At 41.0% G+C, this 18,862-nt stretch overlaps 3 non-coding genes across 3 annotated transcripts; all 3 read left to right on the top strand.

The window, feature by feature from the left end:
• Nucleotides 1-4,877: 4,877 nt before the first annotated feature.
• Nucleotides 4,878-4,971, top strand: TRNAI-UAU. The gene is made up of 2 exons: nt 4,878-4,915; nt 4,936-4,971. It is a non-coding gene; the product is annotated as a tRNA-Ile (tRNA).
• Nucleotides 4,972-10,929: 5,958 nt separating this feature from the next.
• On the top strand, nt 10,930-11,011 carry TRNAS-GCU. Its single transcript has one exon. It is a non-coding gene; the product is annotated as a tRNA-Ser (tRNA).
• Nucleotides 11,012-18,469: 7,458 nt separating this feature from the next.
• On the top strand, nt 18,470-18,541 carry TRNAP-CGG. The gene has a single exon. It is a non-coding gene; the product is annotated as a tRNA-Pro (tRNA).
• Nucleotides 18,542-18,862: the final 321 nt, after the last annotated feature.

Below are 18,862 nucleotides of genomic sequence, written 5' to 3'. Positions count from 1 at the left end.
ATCTGGTTAGTTTAATCTATGGCCTTAGGACTAATTTCCAAGACTTAAGTTGTTGCTTTAACTCCCCATACTCTATATTTCTTTCCTTTTGTTGTCATTCCACTTGTTGTCATTGTATTACCTTTGCCCTTAACAGTCCCTCAACAGTTTCTAAGAGGTTATGCCCAATGGAGCACCACCCCAGCCCAGAACCAGAATGATTGAAGGAGTCCTCTTCGTTTCATCCCTTACCTATGATGAAGAAGGTGGTTGTGAAGATGAAGTACTGTTTCCGAGTATCAGGAAGGGAATGTGGGAAGGCCAGGAGTATAAAGCTCAGGAAGAAGGAGAGAAGAAGGGCGCTGATCATGAAAATTTGACCAAATATGTAGTAGTCTGAATTAGGGAGGGAGAGGGGAGAAAGGCCAGGAGCTCCCTCTAGGGCCCCCTTCCTTCTGGGTCCGAATCCCCAGAATACTAAAGAAGCAGTGCAGAGACTTTAAGGTAGGAACCAATGGCAACTGGTGGGAAGCTTAGGGATGGAGGGAGAAGTAAGCTGCCAAAAGATCTAAAATAGTGATTCTAGCTGGGCTGGTATCCCTTGAGAGGCCTGGTCCCCTGGCTCATTCTGAAATGAGCCAGTGTTACTGGTGGGCTTATAATTGCTTCCTTCAGGTATGCTGGGGCAGGAAAGGAGGTTGAAAATTCTGGGAAGGGACAGGGTTGAAGCAGGGCCCTCCCTTTCAAGGCCAGAACTTACTTGATTTTGATGGTAGAGCCCAACATTTGATCTCACCACTGCATATTGCAAAGAGAGCACTGAACAAGGATTGGTGTGAGTTTTCTATCTTCACCCAGGTTGAGAGGTTCAAGGCCCACCACAGAAGGGCAGAACCAGTGAAACTGCAGATGAGGATAAGAACTTGGTATGGTTTAACTATCCCACATTTCACACAAAAGGGTGCTGACTGAAAAAAAGGGCAGGGGGAGGCGAATGAGTCAGATGCCCTCAGTTACTTTGGGATTTCTCTCCATTCTGAAACACCCACACAAGCCCATATAAGTCCAACTTCCTTGCCTTTCATATTCAGGCTTGCAGAGCTCCCCTTCTCATCTCTTAACCAAATCCTCCCCAGGCCACAGACTGACCCTACGTCCCTCACCAGCAAGAACTGACATCTTTCCCCTTTTTTCTATATATCATGTCTAAACCACTTGGACACAACCATCCACAACTCTGTTTTGTTACTCTGCTTTCCCTGGGTGTCTGGGTATTGTGTCTCACCACCTACACTAGAAGTCCCTGGAGAACCACAGCCCTGAATTCTTAATTTCCCATCATGTTTAGCATAATGCTTTACATGTAGCAGGATCTCAGTGAATATCTGTTAACAGAAAGGAAAAAAAAAAATGTGCACACCAAATACATTCCCTAGTGATGTCAAGGGAAGTAAAAATTTTCCTATGCTCTGCAGTCTCAAGATTGCCCTCCATCATCACTCCCCTCAAATCACAGCCCCTTTCCCTTCTTCTCTTACTGTTAAAGATCCGAGGTTACCTTTTCTCTTATTTCTTCTTTTAATATTTCTGTTTCAGTTTTCATCTTTTGATCACATTTTGTTTTCTATAGTACTTTTTAACACTGAGGCCCATCCTAGCCTTCTCTTCAAGAGTAGAACCTTGTGGTCCCTTCCTGTCTCCTCATTGGCAGAAATGTTTAGTGACATCATAAGTATGTGAACTCTATATCCCAACAAAAATGTGAGATCCTATCCTGCTGGCCCTGTTTTTTTTTTTTTTTAAAATATGTCATTTCCCACCTCCTCCACCCAGCAATGTCTTGGTTTTCTTTGGTACACGTGTGCCTCAGAAGTTATGGCTTATGCCCTTAGTTCTGACTTCTAATATGGAATAGGCAGGAACACTATATCTCTGCACAAGATTAAACAATGCTTGATAGAAAATAGGATAATCAGGGAAATAACTGAAAGATGTAAGTGGAAACCAGTTTTGTGTTAAGGGTACAGTGGTTCACACTACACCCTTCAATTCCTTCACCCAAATAATATTAAGACATGCAATACTTTCTGATCTCAACCTTGTTGTCTAACATACCACTTGGCAATGGTGGACACTGTGTATTTTTTGATAAATGGATTAACAAATAAATGGATACATGAAAGACAAAACAGAGGGCTGCTAAGAACCTCTGTTTAAAATTTTCTTAAATGTAAGCTCTGGGAAGGCAGCGATTTTGTCTATTCTATTCACTTATGGATTCTGGCACAAGGCAGGTGTTAAGTAAATATTTGTTGAATGAATGACTAATCTAGGAACAAAAGAATCATCTCTAGGACAGGGGGTTGGTATATCTGTCAGTTTCTCTCAGTTGAATTTTTGTTGTATGTGTACTACATACTTCTAGAATAAACTAGGATGTTAGAGTGTGCAACAGTAATATATTTCCAGCTTAGAATTATAGGTTTATGTGTCAATCAGTAGAACTATTAAAAGAAGATAGCATGATAATGCTATTGGTTGAAAAAAGAAGGATTATTCATGAAATCAGAGGAAACAAAGTGAAGATTGCTTTAGACAATCATATGCCTGTGGAAATCCAGCCCTGAGACCTAGGAAAAGTAGTTATTGCAAGACAATATCTTTAAGTCTCAAGGTTGGTAGAAGGCCCCATTGAGAAGAGTGCCATATTTTATCCTGAGCTTTGAACTGACCCCAGAAAACAAAGTAGATGGGTAAACAGATTTCTGTTAATGTCAGAAAAGGAGTAAAGAGAAACTATAAATGTATTTATCAAGTAAATTGTTTACTCTAAACAGTTGTCATTCACTCTCTCCCTTATAGACAACCTCTCAGTCTAAATATTTTAAAAAATTGTTAATTACTCCTCATTCACTTGAAGGCACACACTCCCTTAAATAAGACAACTTTTTGCTTAAAATGGCTTGGAAAAGGAATCAAGTACGAGAAGCTAGAGCCAGAGAAAAGTATTAATGGCTTAGTTGTATTCAACTCTTCCTGACAGCATGGACTATAGTTCACCAGGCTTTTCTGTCCATGGAATTCCCCAGCAAGAATACTGGAGTGGGTAACACGGGATCAAACCCAGGTCTCCCACATTATAGGCAGATTCTTTACCATCTTAGTCACCAGGGAAGCCCCAAGGGCACAAAACCTGGATTCAAATATTAGTTTTGCCACTTACTTTTTGGCCAAGTCACTTCTTTTAGTAAGAGATTACTGCCAAAGTTGCTGAATGTGATAAAGATATTGCACATACATTAAAAAAAGGAAAAGTGGAATAAAATAAAAAGACTTCTTATCTCAAAGAGGAAAAGTGGAATAAAATAAAAAGACTTCTTATCTCGAAGACATACAGACTGAAGAAGTTAGGGTGAGATGATATGTCTAGGTTTTACTTTAAAATACTTCCACTCCCACCTTCAATCACCTACCCCTGACCCCCCAGCAAAAATGGTAGTGGAAAGATAGAGGGAACAATTAGTAAAATGTTGATGACTGTAAAATCAATTACATGTGAGTTCATTACCTAATTATGTCAACTTCATTATGTTTGAAAATTTCCATAAATTTACAGATAGAAATTTGACATCTCAGTCACCTAAAGGGCTAGAAGCTAATTTCTTTTTCTTTAGCAAACAATCTGTTCATATGAGTGAAAATGCTGTCTGCTATTATATTCAAGTGTATTCACTAATACATTTTTAAAATTGTATGACTTTTCTGGGTTTCTTACATATAAACTCCACAAAAGATTGACTGTTTTGTTCATTTATACTTATTCTTTTTTAATCACAGCAAATGATTAGAGAATATCATTTATATATTACTTTAATAAAAAATCTACCTATGTAGGATTGCTATAGAACTAGACTGAGAAAGTAAATATAAAAGTACTTTAAAAAAAAGAAGTCCTATATAAATTCTACTTCAAACCATCATCATAGTTACTATTGGAAATCTGAATCCTTTGCTCCATCTTTAAACATCATACTAAAATTTGATATTAAGTATTGCTCCATGGAGATCCCTATTAGCTTATCAAGAAAAGTAACTTAAAGTAAAATGAAACAGTTTTTAAAAATCTTAGGACAGTATAAAAATTTACATACCAAGTGGTTTGTATTCTTGCCAAAAATTAAAATCTAGCAGCACACAGGCTAGAATGAGTTATCATTGCTTGCAACTATATACTTGGATTCATAACAATTAAAGTCAACTGGGTCACAGCTGACTGATGATACAGATACGTTTTAGAGTCAAATACTGTATTCTTAAGTTATCCAAATATTGCATTTTAAAAAAGTCAGAGACTGTCAACAAGAGGTATACCTTGGGGGTAAACTGTCTTCCAACTCGTGAAAGAAGACTGCCACCTAACTAAAGAGGTAAACGTGCCCTGGAAGCCCACAGGAATTCTGGATGCTCACACACTCTGAGATAGCCCGTAACGGCTCAGGCTCAGAAGCCCCCTCCCCAGGCTCAGACAGGAAACCTTCTTCTGACGCCCCAAGGAAAAGCATCCCGGAGAGAGGCAAATGGAAAGACTCCGGGACCCACGCAGCAGCAGAAGACTCGCCAGCCCTTTCAGCCCCCCGAAGGTCCTCCTCGGAATGCTCGAGGCAGTCAGAGTCTCCCGAGTGTCTGCACTTTTCGCAGTTGTGTTGAAAGTATCCACCCTCGTTTCCGCTAACAGAGCACCCTCTGCCCTTCAGGACTGGCGGCTGGGTGAGGTCTGCAGCTGAGCTTTTGTTTTTCCGCTCAGGATGCAGTTGCAGGACTCGGAGACAGTGATGGTGGAGATGCAGGGACTGGGGTGCATAGGCCGTGTAATGCGTGACCGGAAGCAAGACGCAAGAGCTCCAGTGGCGCAATCGGTTAGCGCGCGGTACTTATACGGCAGTATGTGTGCGGGTGATGCCGAGGTTGTGAGTTCGATCCTCACCTGGAGCACTGTTTTGCCAGCATCTCTGAGACGCTTTCCACTCTCCTTTCCTACTACACCATCTTTGATGTGTTTGAATTTGTCCTATAGAGTTTATTCTTACCTGTCCCTTAGCACTGTTCGAACCAAGCAATGACTTTGTTGTGTTGCAGTGGGCTAGCTTCTGTAATTCTTTATCCCCCACCTTGTCTTGTAAAGTGAAAGTCACTTAGTCGTGTCCGACTTTTGCGACACCAAGGACTGTAGTCCATGGAATTTTCTAGGTCAGAGACTCGAATGGGTAGTCTTTCCCTTCTCCAGGGGGTCTTTCCAACCCAAGGATCGAACCCAGGTCTCCCACACTGCAGGCGGATTGCCACAAGGAAAGCCCCCTTGTCTTGTAAGCTGATTTCTAATAAAGGACATCCGCCCCCACCTTTGGTCTTGTAACCATCATTCTTCAGGTAACCTCTGGCAGGTACTTAGAAATCGATAAATTGTGATCACTCACCTAGAGCCAGACATCCTGGAATGAGAAGTCAAGTGAGTATTAGGAAGCATCACTATTGAATAAAGCTAGCAGACGTTATGAAATTCCAGTTGAGCTATTTCAAATCTTAAAAGATGATGCTGTGAAAGTGCTGCACTCAATATGCCAGCAAATTTGGAAATCTCAGCAGTGGCCACAGAACTGGAAAAGGTCAGCTTTCATTCCAATCCCAAAGAAAGGCAATCCAAAGAATGCTCAAATTACAACACAGTTGCACTCATCTCACATGCCAGCAAAGCAATGCTCAAAATTTTCCAAGCCAGGCTTCAACAGGACGTGAACCGAGAACTTCCAGATGTTAAAACTGGATTTAGAAAAGGCAGAGGAACCAGAGATCAAATTGCCAACATCTGTTGGGTCAGCAAGAGAGTTCCAGAAAAACATCTACTTCTGACTTATTGACTACACCAAAGCCTTTGACTGTGTGGATCACAACAAACTGTGGAAAATTCTTAAAGAGATAGGAATACCAGACCATCTGACCTGCCTCCTGAGAAATCTGTATGCAGCTCAAGAAGCAACATTTAGAACTGGACATGGAACAACAGATTGGTTCCAAATTGGGAAAGGAGTACGTCAAGGCTGTATATTGTCACCCTGCTTATTTAACCTATATGCAGAATACATCATGTGAAATGCCAGGCTGGATGAAGAACAAGCTGGAATCAAGATTGCTGAGAGCAAAATCAATAACCTCAGATATGCAGATGACACCACCCTTATGGGAGAAAGTGAAGAAGAACTAAAGAACCTCTTGATGAAAGTGAAAAAGGGGAGTGAAAAAAGTTGGCTTAAAGCTCAACGTTCAGAAAATTAAGATCATGGCATCCATTCACATCACTTCATGGCAAATAGATGGGGAAACACTGGAAACAGTGACAGACTTTATTTTCCTGGGCTCCAAAATTAGTGCAGATGGTGACTGCAGCCATGAAATTAAAATATCCTTGCTCCTTGGAAGAATAGTTATGACCAACCTAGACAGCATATTAAAAAGCAGAGACATTACTTTGCCAACAAAGATCCATCTAGTCAAAGCTGTGGTTTTTCCAGTAGTCATGTATGGATGTGAGACTTGGACTATAAAGAAAGCTGAGCACTGAAGAATTGATGCTTTTTGTGAGGCTGTCACGGCTAACGCCATGGCAGGCAGCCTAGATTAGGAGTAGGCCTGGTTTCCCGGGGTAACATAATTATCAGGCCTCCTGGAGCCAGCCAATCAACATATGCCTAGCCAGAGAAAAGGGAACCTATCAGGGGAAAGCTGAAAGCCCCACGTTGGGCCAACAAAAATTACCTTGCAACTGTGTAACCTATCAGCTTGCGCCAACTACCCACTGTGTAACCAATCCGATTGTGCCAACTACATGCTGTTTATTTTGACCTAATAAATACCGGAGAGAACTGGGGCTCGGGGCCTTTCGTCCTGACACACCTGGTGAGGGCGGGAGGCCCTGGCTCGAGTCAGTAATAAATTCCCCTATTGCGAGTTGCATTGTTTCGAGGAGTCTTCTTTCCCGACCGGGGACTCGGACTATGGGCAGAACACTTTTGAACTGTGGTGTTGGAGAAGACTCTTGAGAGCCCCTTGGACTGCAAGGAGATCCAATCATCCTAAAGGAAATCAGTTCTGAATATTCATTGGAAGGACTGATGTTGAAGCTGAAACTCCAATACTTTGGCCACTTGATTCGAAGAACTGACTCATTGGAAAAGACCCTGATGCTGGGAAAGATTGAAGGTGGGAGAAGGAGAGGACGACAGAGGATGAGATGGATGGATGGCATCACTGACTCAATGGACATGAGCTTGAGTAAGCTCTGGGAGTTGGTGATGGACAGGGAAGCTTGGCGTGCTGTAGTCCGTGGGGTCACAAAGAGTTGGACACGACTGAGCAACTGAACTGAACTGAACTGAATTAAACTGAAAATAACTTCCCATAGGTGAAATAGCAAAATAAATCAGTTGTATTCTGGGTTGTTTTTTTTTTTAATGAAGACACTGCCCTCATTAGCTAATCATCTCCCAAAGCCCCTGCCTCCTAATACCATCGCCCTGATCATTACATTTTCAACATATGAATTTTAGAGGGACAGAAGTATTCAGACCATAGCATATAGAAAACAAAGTAAATCTACTAATATATATTTTCAAATGCATTTTTTTGAATAAAAAGAAAAATGCAGTCAGAGCATAATGTAGTCAGAAAATAATGAAAAAGAAATATCAGCTTAAAGTTTATATGACTCTGTCAAGACTCCACTTAGGTTTCAGTTCTAATCCTTAAAAGCTTTTATGATTACAGAGAATAAAATAAATTACACAAGGAATTTTTTTCCACAGCCTTCTTTTTTTCCTCATTAAATGTCATCACTTGCTCTGGATTTGTTCCCTACCACTGTGCTCCTGTCTTGGGTGCTGTAGAATGGTAAGCAACCTAACAGACAAAAATGAACATTTTAACGACCTCCCTTAACATACCCAGTTATTCCTGGCTTTGAATCTGCCTCATAAGTGGTTTACCCAAAACTGGAGAAGGCAGGCATTGATCCCACTACCCCTCTCTCAGGCAAAGCTAGTGTTCTGCCATTTGAGCCAATTCTGTCTTCAGCCAATGACAGCAGTTGTCAATTTCATCTCTATATCCAATTTTTTTTTTCAGACCCTTCAGGATCCACTGGTGACTGTATGCTCACCAAGGCCAAATTGTATGGATTGGAATTGGGACAGTTCATAAGCAGCCTTGGGCAGGCATCCTGGACCACCAAGCAAAGGAAAGTGAAAAACAGCTAGGCCTGGAAGGTTACTCTAGAAAAGCTCTAGCTCTGTGGTACTTTAACTTCCTGGACCTCTCTGCAGAGGAAGAAGAGGCCCCTTGCAGGACAACTGGGTTCATTATTTAGGTCTCTCGGATTGCTCTGTAGTTCTCTTTTGTAATGAGAGCCAGGCCATCACTGAATAGAACAGTTTAGAAACTTCTGCAGATATAAAGAAAAGCAACGCTCCAGCACAGCCTCACAGTCCAGGCTTTTCCACATGTGGCTTGTGAAAAAATATGAGCTACTCTCACATATTTTCCCCAAAGAAGATACTTTGATTTTCCTCAGATACATTGTTACCAAATAGAGAATGCAGCCAAAGTGTGACTGGAAGAGGGCAGAGGAGGCTGGTGAGAGAGGGTAGAGGTCTGTCACCAGGGGGTAGGTGGTTGATAGTTGTTAAAGAGTTTTAAGCAGGCTTTATAGTATACTCAGGATCCGGGTTTACAGTCCTTGATGTCTGGGTAGACAGTGGGCTGGAGCAGACACGCTGGTTACTTAAGCAGAAGACCTCTGACATCCAGGGGGCATGGCCAGAGAATGAGATAACTCAGTTCGAGGTATTTGAGAGCTAAATCACCATGAGAAGCCTAGTATTGGATACATAAAGAGGGAGAAGAGATAAGTGAAAGCGATGAGGAGCGATTATAGACTGAATCTTGATGTTTAAATGCTGGAGAAGAGAGTGATAGAGCAGACTGGTAGGAAGGTAGTAGTCTGGAACTTGCAAGCTTATGCTACTCAAGACTTGCACTTTTGTAGAAATTCACTGAGAATAATTTTGCTTCTTGTTTTAAGCACCAACCATATTATTTTAAACAGTTAAATCTAGAATCATTTCTACTTTGTAGAGTTTTAATGACAGTAGAAAATAAATAGAAACATAGGTAATAGCATCATAAACAAACAAAAACTGTTGTCCTCTCCCCACTGTTGTTCCTGAACACAGTGGCAGAATTGGCTGATTGAAAATGGTTTATTCAACAAATTATACTCTAGAAGTTTTGAAATGAACACTAATAAATATTCTAGTAAGTATTCTTATTGAACAAATGAAAGGATATACAAAATAATACACTGCCTGAGATAAACTTTGCAATAATATGGAAAACCAGTTTGACAACATGTTGATAATTGTTAAAGCATGTGTCAAGCATACTTGAGACACTTAACTCTTTCCTATTCTCTTAATAATTTCTTTTGGGACTTTAATTAGATATATGGTAGAACTTCTCTCCTAAACAATCTTTCTTATCCCTCTTCCTTCATTTCCAACTATTTGTATCAGTGAATAGTATTTTACATAGTTCCCTCAAATCTTACTTTCAGTTTCCTAATTCTCTCTTCTGCTCTATCTAATAAATCTGTTTATGTATATGTTTTCAGTGTTTTAAGTTTCAAATTCCTCTTTAATAATTTCAAATACGTGAGTTAGTGTATTACTTGCCCAATGATTCACCACTACTTTCTGAGAAAGCACTATGTATTTTTGACATTTGTTGTTGTTGTTGTTAATTATACTGTTCTTCCTTGTGAAAATATAATAACTCCTTTATCCTTTGCTATCAGAATTGACAACAGGATGAGTCATATGATTGCTTTGCACGCCTCCTTGCCTTTGCTCAGGCCCTTTCCTCTCAGCCTGCGACAACCACATTCTTCGCGCCCACTAGAAAACTTGCTGGTCAAGACTCTCCTTCAATATTATCTTCTTTCCCCAGGCATTTATGATCAATCTGATTAGTCAGAATTACTTCCTATTCTTATTCGTTCATCTATCCGTCGTGTTTATTCTTATGAAACAAGGAAGCGGATGGAGCTGAACACTCCCCCGCCCCCCCGCCCCCCGAGCCCCCCGCCCCGCCTTTCTTTCTTTGAATTATTTCTCGCTAGTGTTGAGTTTCTTGTTTTCGGTACCAGAACGCCTGGAAAACCTAGTGAAAGTTGGACAAACTCTCCTTTGAAAACACTCAGGTAGTGGAGTGGGGAGGATCAGAATTCGTGGTTCCTCTGTTGAGGATGACCGGGGAGAAGAGCCCCGCGAAGCTAATGATTCTTCTTTATGCAATTTCACCCTAAGCTTTTGAACAACCGTCAATAACACTGAACAGAAATTGAGCCCTAGTCAGATCCATCGTCTAATTTTCCAGACTGTTTTATTAACCACAAATTAGGAGTCCAAATTCGCCAGCTTCGCCGAGGTCGACTCCAGTGGACCCGGCTCCGGGAACCTTTGCCCCGGGGGACTTCCGGCAGCGCGCTCGAACCCGGGACCAGGCTCCCCTGACAGCAAACTGTGGTTCAGTCCAGGTTCAGTCCCTGCCGGGAACGAGACAGCCCCAGAAAGGGAGTGAAAGCCCAGGCAACTGTGTTTCTACCACGTCCCCACCACTTTTAATAAGACTCCTGTGAAAGCTAAGCCTGGTTTTTTGTTTTTTGTTTTTTCTCCCGTCGCAGCTTTTGCAATTCGGCGCTTTGTCCATTCGCGTGGAAGCCAACCGCCTCTACGTCCCCAGACGTCTCCAAACCATCTCTTTCCTAAATATCATTCTATCTAGGGTAGACGGTTCCCAAGTATAAACTCTGAAATAAAGCACGCTAAGAAGCGCGTGCACGACGACGAGGTGGCCGAGTGGTTAAGGCGATGGACTGCTAATCCATTGTGCTTTGCACGCGTGGGTTCGAATCCCACCTTCGTCGGGGGTATACTTTTGATAGAAGCAACCGGGTGTGTTTTCGAAAGCTTCCTAGCATTTCCAGTTGGGTCACGCTCTCTTCAAGTATTTGCTCAGTATTCCGAGTTTGGCCTGATAAAGGCTACCTCCCTCTCCATTTTCTATGAACTCTGTCATATTTCCTCCCCTCTTAAAGTGTGAAAGTTCCTACATTTAAGGCGCTGACTGCTTAAACAGGTTTTGGAGATTATTCCTCAGCTTTAACCAATCCAACATATTGTTCTCTTGACGTTTAGCAGAGGAGCTTTTGTTTTCAACCAGTTCATAATTAGGAGAATTAATTGGCTAAGGGTTTTGAACTCTATATAGGCTCAGACGGTAAAGAATCCCGATTTCGATCCCTGGGGCCGGAAGATCCCCTGGAGAAGAGAATGACTACTCACTCCAATATTCTTGCTTTGGAAATTCCACAGATGGAGGAGCTGGGAGGGCTGTGGGGTCTCAAAGAGTCGGATACAACTGAGTGACTAACACTTTGAACTCTATGTATCTTTTTAACCAGTAACCAATTTTGTTTCCAAATTTGTTGTTTATTATTTTCTTCCAACGCTGCCATTCATACTTGAGTAAGCCAGGTTCTTTCATACAAAGAACAATCTAGTTCCACAGTGATTTTAGTATATTCATACAACATTAGAGTACAGGGTTCAGTTCAGTCGCTCAGTCGTGTCTAACTCTTTGCAACCCCATGGATTGCAGCATGCCAGACTTTCTTGCCCATCACCAACTCCTGGAGCTTGCTCAAACATGAGTTGATGATGCCATCTAACCATCTCATCCTCTGTCGTCTCCTTCTCCTCCTGCCTTCAATCTTGCCCAGCATCGGGGTCTTTTCCAATGAGTCAGTTCTTTGCATCAGGTGACCAAAGTATTGGAGCATCAACTTCAACATCAGTCCTTCCAATGAATATTCAGAACTGATTTTCTTTCTTGACTGGTTTGATCTCCTTTTTGTTCAAGGGATTTTTCAAGAGTCTTCTCCAACACCATAGTTCAAAAGAATCAATTCTTCAGCGCTCAGTTTTCTTTAAGGTCCAACTCTCCCACCCATACATGACCACTGGAAAAACCATATCTTTGACTAGACAGACCTTTGTTGGTAAGGTAATGTCTCTGCTTTTTAATATGCTTTCTAGTTTGGTCATAACTTCTCTTCCAAGGAGCAAGCATCTTTTAATTTCATGGCTGCAGTCACCATCTGCAGTGATTTTGGAGCTCAAGAAGTATAGGGTATGTCTACATAAATGTTTCAAGTCTATCCAGTTAGGAGAATGATTGGAGGTTTTTTCCCTCTTCAAATTTCAAATGGTTTTTTCCTATTACGTTATCTTCTCTTTTCAGATTATTATCTTTTTTTCAAATTATTATCTTTAACATTATTTAGTAAAAATATTTTTTCTAAACTCTTCCTTTTTGGAAAAAAAAAAGTAAAAGTAAAAGCATTTTATTGTGGCAATTTTAAAACATGTTGAAAATTAGACATAATATTTTAAAATATCCACAAACTCAACTCATCTCAGATCTTCAAATAATCCCCTCTACTGCCTGGCCCACAGGTCTCCTCCTGGTTTGCTTTTCCGAATTCCTGTCTTTGGAAAACTAAAAAATCATCAGGAAACAAACTTCGTAGCAACTTCTCCATATCCCCTCCCTCCCCTGCAGCCTGCAGTTTCCCCCTATCCCCCACCCCATGCCCCCAGTGATTACCATCTACAAACTTCATTAAGCTTGCTTGAAAACACTTAACATTTAGAGTCTTTGGCTATTTATGAAGAAGAGAAAAAGCAACTGCATTAACAGGAAAGGGAATCTATGGATCTTTTAAACCAGCACCAGTGACCTCTTTTGCTGTCTTCTAGACACTGCCTGGAGAATCCCAGGGACAGAGGAGCCTGGTGGGCTGCCGTCTATGGGGTCGCACATAGTCGGACACGACTGAAGCAACTTAGCAGCAGCAGCAGCAGACACTGTCTTGGAGAAGGAAATGGCAACCCACTCCAGTATTCTTGCCTAGAGAATCCTGTAGATGGAAGAGCCTGGTGGGCTGCTGTCCATAGGCTTGCACAGAGTCGGAGACGACTGGGGCGACTTAGCAGCAGCAGCAGACACTGTCTATCATGGGGATCCAGTATCCTTCTTCCAACACTGAATGATTTTTCCTTATCAATGAATATGGTAGTTTTAAATTATTTTTAAGATGGCCACTTTAGGTTCTCAGATGTTTCTTCCAAATTGTTCCTGACCTTTGGTGGTGAATGGAAGGTGTGGCAGGAGTCTGCATGAGTGCTAAGACTCTTCAGTTGTGTCTGACTTTGTGCGACCCTATGGACCATAGCCAGCCAGGCTCCTCTGTCCATGGACTTCTCTAGGCAAGAATGCTGGAGTGGGTTGCCATTTCCTTCTCCAACAATAAAAATAGGAAACCTGAATCTCTTGGGGAGCTGTGCTGTGGCAACTGCTCATCATCACAGCGCCTCCTACTCATTATTAATCATTTACTATACTTTGGAATGTTTCCGGGCTCAGCAAATTATGCATTAGGTAGAGGAGAGAAATATTCTTTAGGGCTAAGGAGCCGTGTGTGTGTGTGTGTGTGTGTGTGTGTGTGTGTGTGTGTGTGTGTTAGTTGCTTAGTCACGTCCTACTCTTGGCGACCCCATGGACTGTATTCTACCAGGCTCCCCAATTCATGAAATTTTCCAGGCAAGAGAACTGGAGTGCGTTGCCATTTCCTTCTCCAAGAAGCCCTTTACCCCTATTGAAGTCAAAGCTTAGAATGTTGACATCTTGACAACAGTGAGAGTTAGGCTCTGAATACTGGGGCTTGGGGAAATATAAACAGGACCTGGCTGCTGCCGTTCTGCCAGAACACCACCTAATGCTGCACAGAGCTACCAAGGTGAGTATACCTAACAACTATGGATGGGACTGCCTTTGGTTTTGGAAGGGAGGCTATTTGGGGCAGGGCTGGTGAGGAACAGAGAGAAGAGTCTGAGCTCTTTTGTCACTTATGGGAGAGGAAGGTGCCAGATTCAGGTGAAGAACAGCTAATCATTTCCCAGCTGCCATCCAGAAACATCTGCTTTTTTCTGGTCCATGAGGGAGTTGATCCACTAGATTTAGATTCTTCAAGGCAGTATCTGAGTTTAACCCATTTTGAAAGTCTCAAACAAGAAAAATGCTTACTAGTGACATATATAGATATAGATATAGACATAGACATAGACATAGATATACGGGTGCATGCATGCTCAGTTGCTTCAGTTGTGTCCAGCTCTGTGTGACCCTATGGACCATAGCCAGCCAGGCTCCTCTGCCCATGGCACTCTCCAGGCAAGAATACTGGAGTGGGTTGCCAGGGGATCTTTCCGACCCAGTAATTGAACCCAGATATATAGATGGTGATAAATGAAGTCTTTAGGTCAGAATCAGAAGTAAGGCGTTACATTACCAAGATTAAGTATTTACAACTTCTGGCAACTCTCTTCTTGATGTTGAATCCATGTTCCTTCATTACAGACTTGAAAAATAATCTCACTAGTGAAGACTTAAACATCACTAGGCTGCCTGGACAGATATCTTACTGAACTTTGGAGTTATGCTGGTTCTCATACAGCAAGGCTCTGCCAAAAATCTTCAGGAGGAGTAAACCATGTTCGCAGATTGCCTTTAGTTGATCCTTAAATGCTAGCTGTAAAAGCCTTGCAAAGGTTTTTGTTTGTTCTTTTAAGAAATATATGTAACTTCTCATCTCTCCCAGTGAACAGAGTAGACATAAAAGTATCACCTGCCCAGTCCATCTGGTTGTAAATAGCAAACAAAAAAATCCTCATTCTGAAAACTGCTATGGGTGTCTCTCGGAGTGGGGTGCCTGTCAAGTAACTACTTAATCAGAAACAGAGAAAGAGGAAATGTAAATTTTTCAGTTTATTGTTTCTCTTGAAAGATGACATGTGTCTTACTGGAGCTGATAACATTAACGGTAACCTTGAAATTCAAATCCACCCATTTATCTTAGGAGAGACTGAGGTCCTTAATAAAGATATCATTCAACATGGGTTGACTTGAATTCTCAGGTCATCAGCTTTTTAAATTCATAGAGAAGAAGAATCTCCTCAAATGTCCCTCCTAATTGTCCCCTAACTTCTTCTGCATCATTAACACATACTTTCACAATGATAATTCCATGCCTCATTTGATTACTTATTTATAAACTGTTTATTTAACATTGTTTTACAGGCACAAAGCCTGGTGATTTAGATAATAGGTGGTGAGTGAGTAAGTTACCCGTGTAGTTTATATATCCAGGCCTCACACTTAAGTGGAGAGTGAAAATCAAGAAGCAACGGCATCACAGTTCAATGAGTTCAGTGAGAGCTTATTACGCAAGGGAAGTCTAAGCTTGTGGTTTAATCTGTTCAGGCAGCTATAAAAGAATATCATAGACTGGGTAGTTTAAATCACGTGTATGTGGTCATGTGAAACATTCAGAAGGTAATGGTCACAGAATCAGGTGGATTGTGTAATGTGGGAGAGAAATAATGTGCTGGACATGTAGATGTTGGAATCACCACCTTCTATAAATCAACTGAGAGAGCAGAAAAATAACGTGACAAACCGAAAAGGCATGAATTGAAAAGAATGCATAAATAGAACCATGTACTTTTACCCTTCAGTGATCCAGCTGTTCCTTTCCTTTTTAGTAAACCAGACAGAAGCCACAGACATGAAATACGTCATCCTTATATATTTGGTTTTTTTCAAAAGGTTTTCCCTGGGACTGTCCATGAAATTAGAAGATGATTTGGAGTGATCTCATCCAGGGAATAATCTTCCTATTACTGTATCTGGCATTGGAGGGAACTTCTTTTTGTTTGTGGCCATGTATATGTGTCTGTTACAGGAAGACAGGAAAAAACCTGTAGACCTTATTCTTATTCACCTGCCTTTTGCTAACACAATGACATTTTGTACCAAAGGAATCTCAGATATAATATCAGCTTTTCGTTTCAGTAACTCTCCATGTGGTGGTGGTTGTAGAGCTGTGGTGTATCTGGTGAGAGTGGCGTGTGGTCTTTCAGTCTGTACCATCCATCTCCCAGCATGGTTCAAGTCATCACCAGTCATCCCAGGACTACTTTATGGAGAAAGCTCAAACCACTGACTACATGGCAAATTCTTCCCTATCTCCCCCTCTTCTGGATCCTTAATTTCCTGATAAGCTCTAACTTGCTCTAACATCACAACAGGCAATAGTATGAACAAATCTGGAAATAAACCATATGTTGAGTATTGCTATATGCTACCATCTAGGCAAATAGTTTGGTGGCTTTTCCTCACTATCATGTCTCTGCAGGACATCTTCTTCCAGGTTCTCACGGGCTGGAGCAGTGGGTACATGGCTTTTCATTTGTATAAGCCGCATAAGTATGTCCTCTAATTTCAGAGCTCCAGGTTTCCAAAACACTCCACCCCAGAAATCAGAGCTACTGAAAGTGTTCTCATTCTCATGATCTGTTTCCTTTTCTTGTGTTGGGCAGATTCCATTTTTTCCCTCCTATTTAGGTTTATTCCTGATTAAATAATAACATATTATCAAATATTAAAATATTTCTAACATTTGGCTTTGCTAGTCTCAGCCTCTTCGTGTTGATCAGCAGGAATGTCTACCTAGCTAACTGCTGGTACACTGGAAAACTGGGAAAACTACTTTTTATATCGATTCCTCTAGTAACTAAAGGGAGATTACTTAGTCACTTTTATTTTGCCCAGAAAAAATTCTGTCCAGCATAAATTAGAGGCTAAGACTTGTAATTAAGATAAAGGACACAGTTTTGTGATGTTAGGTTCATTAACAGGACGACTCAATTCATTATTTTAAAGTATTTAAGTTCTGAAAAAGCCTTAAAATATGCATCTGGGAGGTTTGAATTTTTCCCTTTTTACCTCTCACTTTTTATCATCCAATTTTGAAGCTGTGATCTAACACAGTAGGCTGGGGAGAAGAGAAAATTGGGTGCATTTCTTAAAGGATAACCAAAATAAAAAATCAAGAAATGCAGAGTGAGAGTGAGGGTGGAAAATAAACCACTTCCTTGTAGTTTCATCCTGTTGTAGTCACTGCCTGTCCCAAGGAATTCATGGAAACTTCAGAGGTGGAAAAAAATTCAGAGTTGTAATCTAGGTGCCTACTTTGCAGACTAGGACTTGAATCCTATATCCTCAGTTTAAAACATTGATGTACTCTTGACCGAACTACAGAAACTCTAAAGTATCTTAGAATTAAAAGATAATAGAATCTGTAGCTGCTATGTGAGTTATTTCATGTCCTTTTGAGGATTAATTCAGGCACTCTTTGATTACACACAAAACACCAGCCTTTAATGTGCACTTTGTGTAAAATCCCAATTTTTATGCCTTTCAAATATATATTCCATCTTTGCTGATCAAAAGTTTCCTCATACACGGTGTTATGGGGAAAGTAGAAAAACATTGGTAGGAAACTTTATTTAAAAATTAATTGAGTTGATGAACCAGCTTTCAAAGGAGCTAGACTTCAAATTCCTTTCTCTGAATCCTTACTGAAATGCCAAAATTTTCTTCTAAAGCTAAAGATACATACAAGAGGCAGCCAAACTAAGCATTCATCTGCCAGCATTGCCTTTTTTCCAGCGAAGTCTTATGAGAAACTCAGAAAGCAGAGATGCCAATCTATAAAAAATTTGAAGACAGCTGCTTGCACTGAAGAGAAGATCTTTGGGAATCTTTTTCTAAAGTGTTAAATCTTTGAAGGATTCTGTTCTTAGTTCTAACAGAATATAGAGATTTCAAAGTCATAAAACAGATGCAAAAACAATGACCTGTGCTTGGGGTACAATACTGGCTTAGGGGTCCACATATTGAAATAATATCTTGACAAAAATGCTTACTTATGACTAAGCAAGTTTTCAAGGGACTTGTCAAAGAAAATGTCAATTTCCTCTATGAAAGTAAAGTATAGAACTCAAATTATTTGTCACACCACGAAGTACATAATGAAATCTGGAATCCATACTTCTTTAGACAAATTGCGAATCAAATCGGAAACTAACAATATTGTGGGTCAGTTATATTTCAATTTTAAAAATCTGGTTCAAAAACAGAGTACTTTCTTTATGTGACCTTTATGATATAATCTTGTCAGTTAAGTCATAGATTAGTATACAGGTGGAACTCACTTTGTAGTGGTTACTGTATAATGGACAAGAGGAAGGATGAAAACCTTAGTAACTTGGGCCTAAATTAAAAGGCCATCATAAGACCCCCAAATGTATATTAGTTGCTATTTAAATATAGGGGGCTCATACTTGACTTCGTGTGGGGGGGCAAGAAAATTGATTCTAGTTCTTCTTATATTAAACATGGGCAGATGGGTCATGCAAGTGGCTCGTTGGTCTAGGGGTATGATTCTCGCTTCGGGTGCGAGAGGTCCCGGGTTCAAATCCCGGACGAGCCCACCTCCTTTTCCAATAAATAGTGAGGAAAAGTATTTTCTCTAATATTCTTGCCGAAAAGATGGGATTTCATTGCATTGACAATGGGATTGTCTTCCGAGCAGCTGGGTACTTAATTCCAGATCCCCTTGATTGGGAGGTATCTGGAGTGTTGATGCTAGTTCGCAGACGCTTCCCCCACAGTTCCTGTTCTCCTGTGGATCTCTTTCCAAAAGTAAAGAACGAAGGCCTTGGACACCTAGTTTGTGCCTACGTGTGTACGTGCCTACGTACGTACGTGTGCGTACTTGACTGGGTGGGGCGGAGCGGGGAAGTGTGAATTA

This window comes from Cervus canadensis, chromosome 28, assembly GCF_019320065.1.
Source record: "Cervus canadensis isolate Bull #8, Minnesota chromosome 28, ASM1932006v1, whole genome shotgun sequence".
NCBI lineage: Eukaryota > Metazoa > Chordata > Mammalia > Artiodactyla > Cervidae > Cervus > Cervus canadensis.
This window is presented reverse-complemented; position numbering and strand designations above follow the sequence as displayed.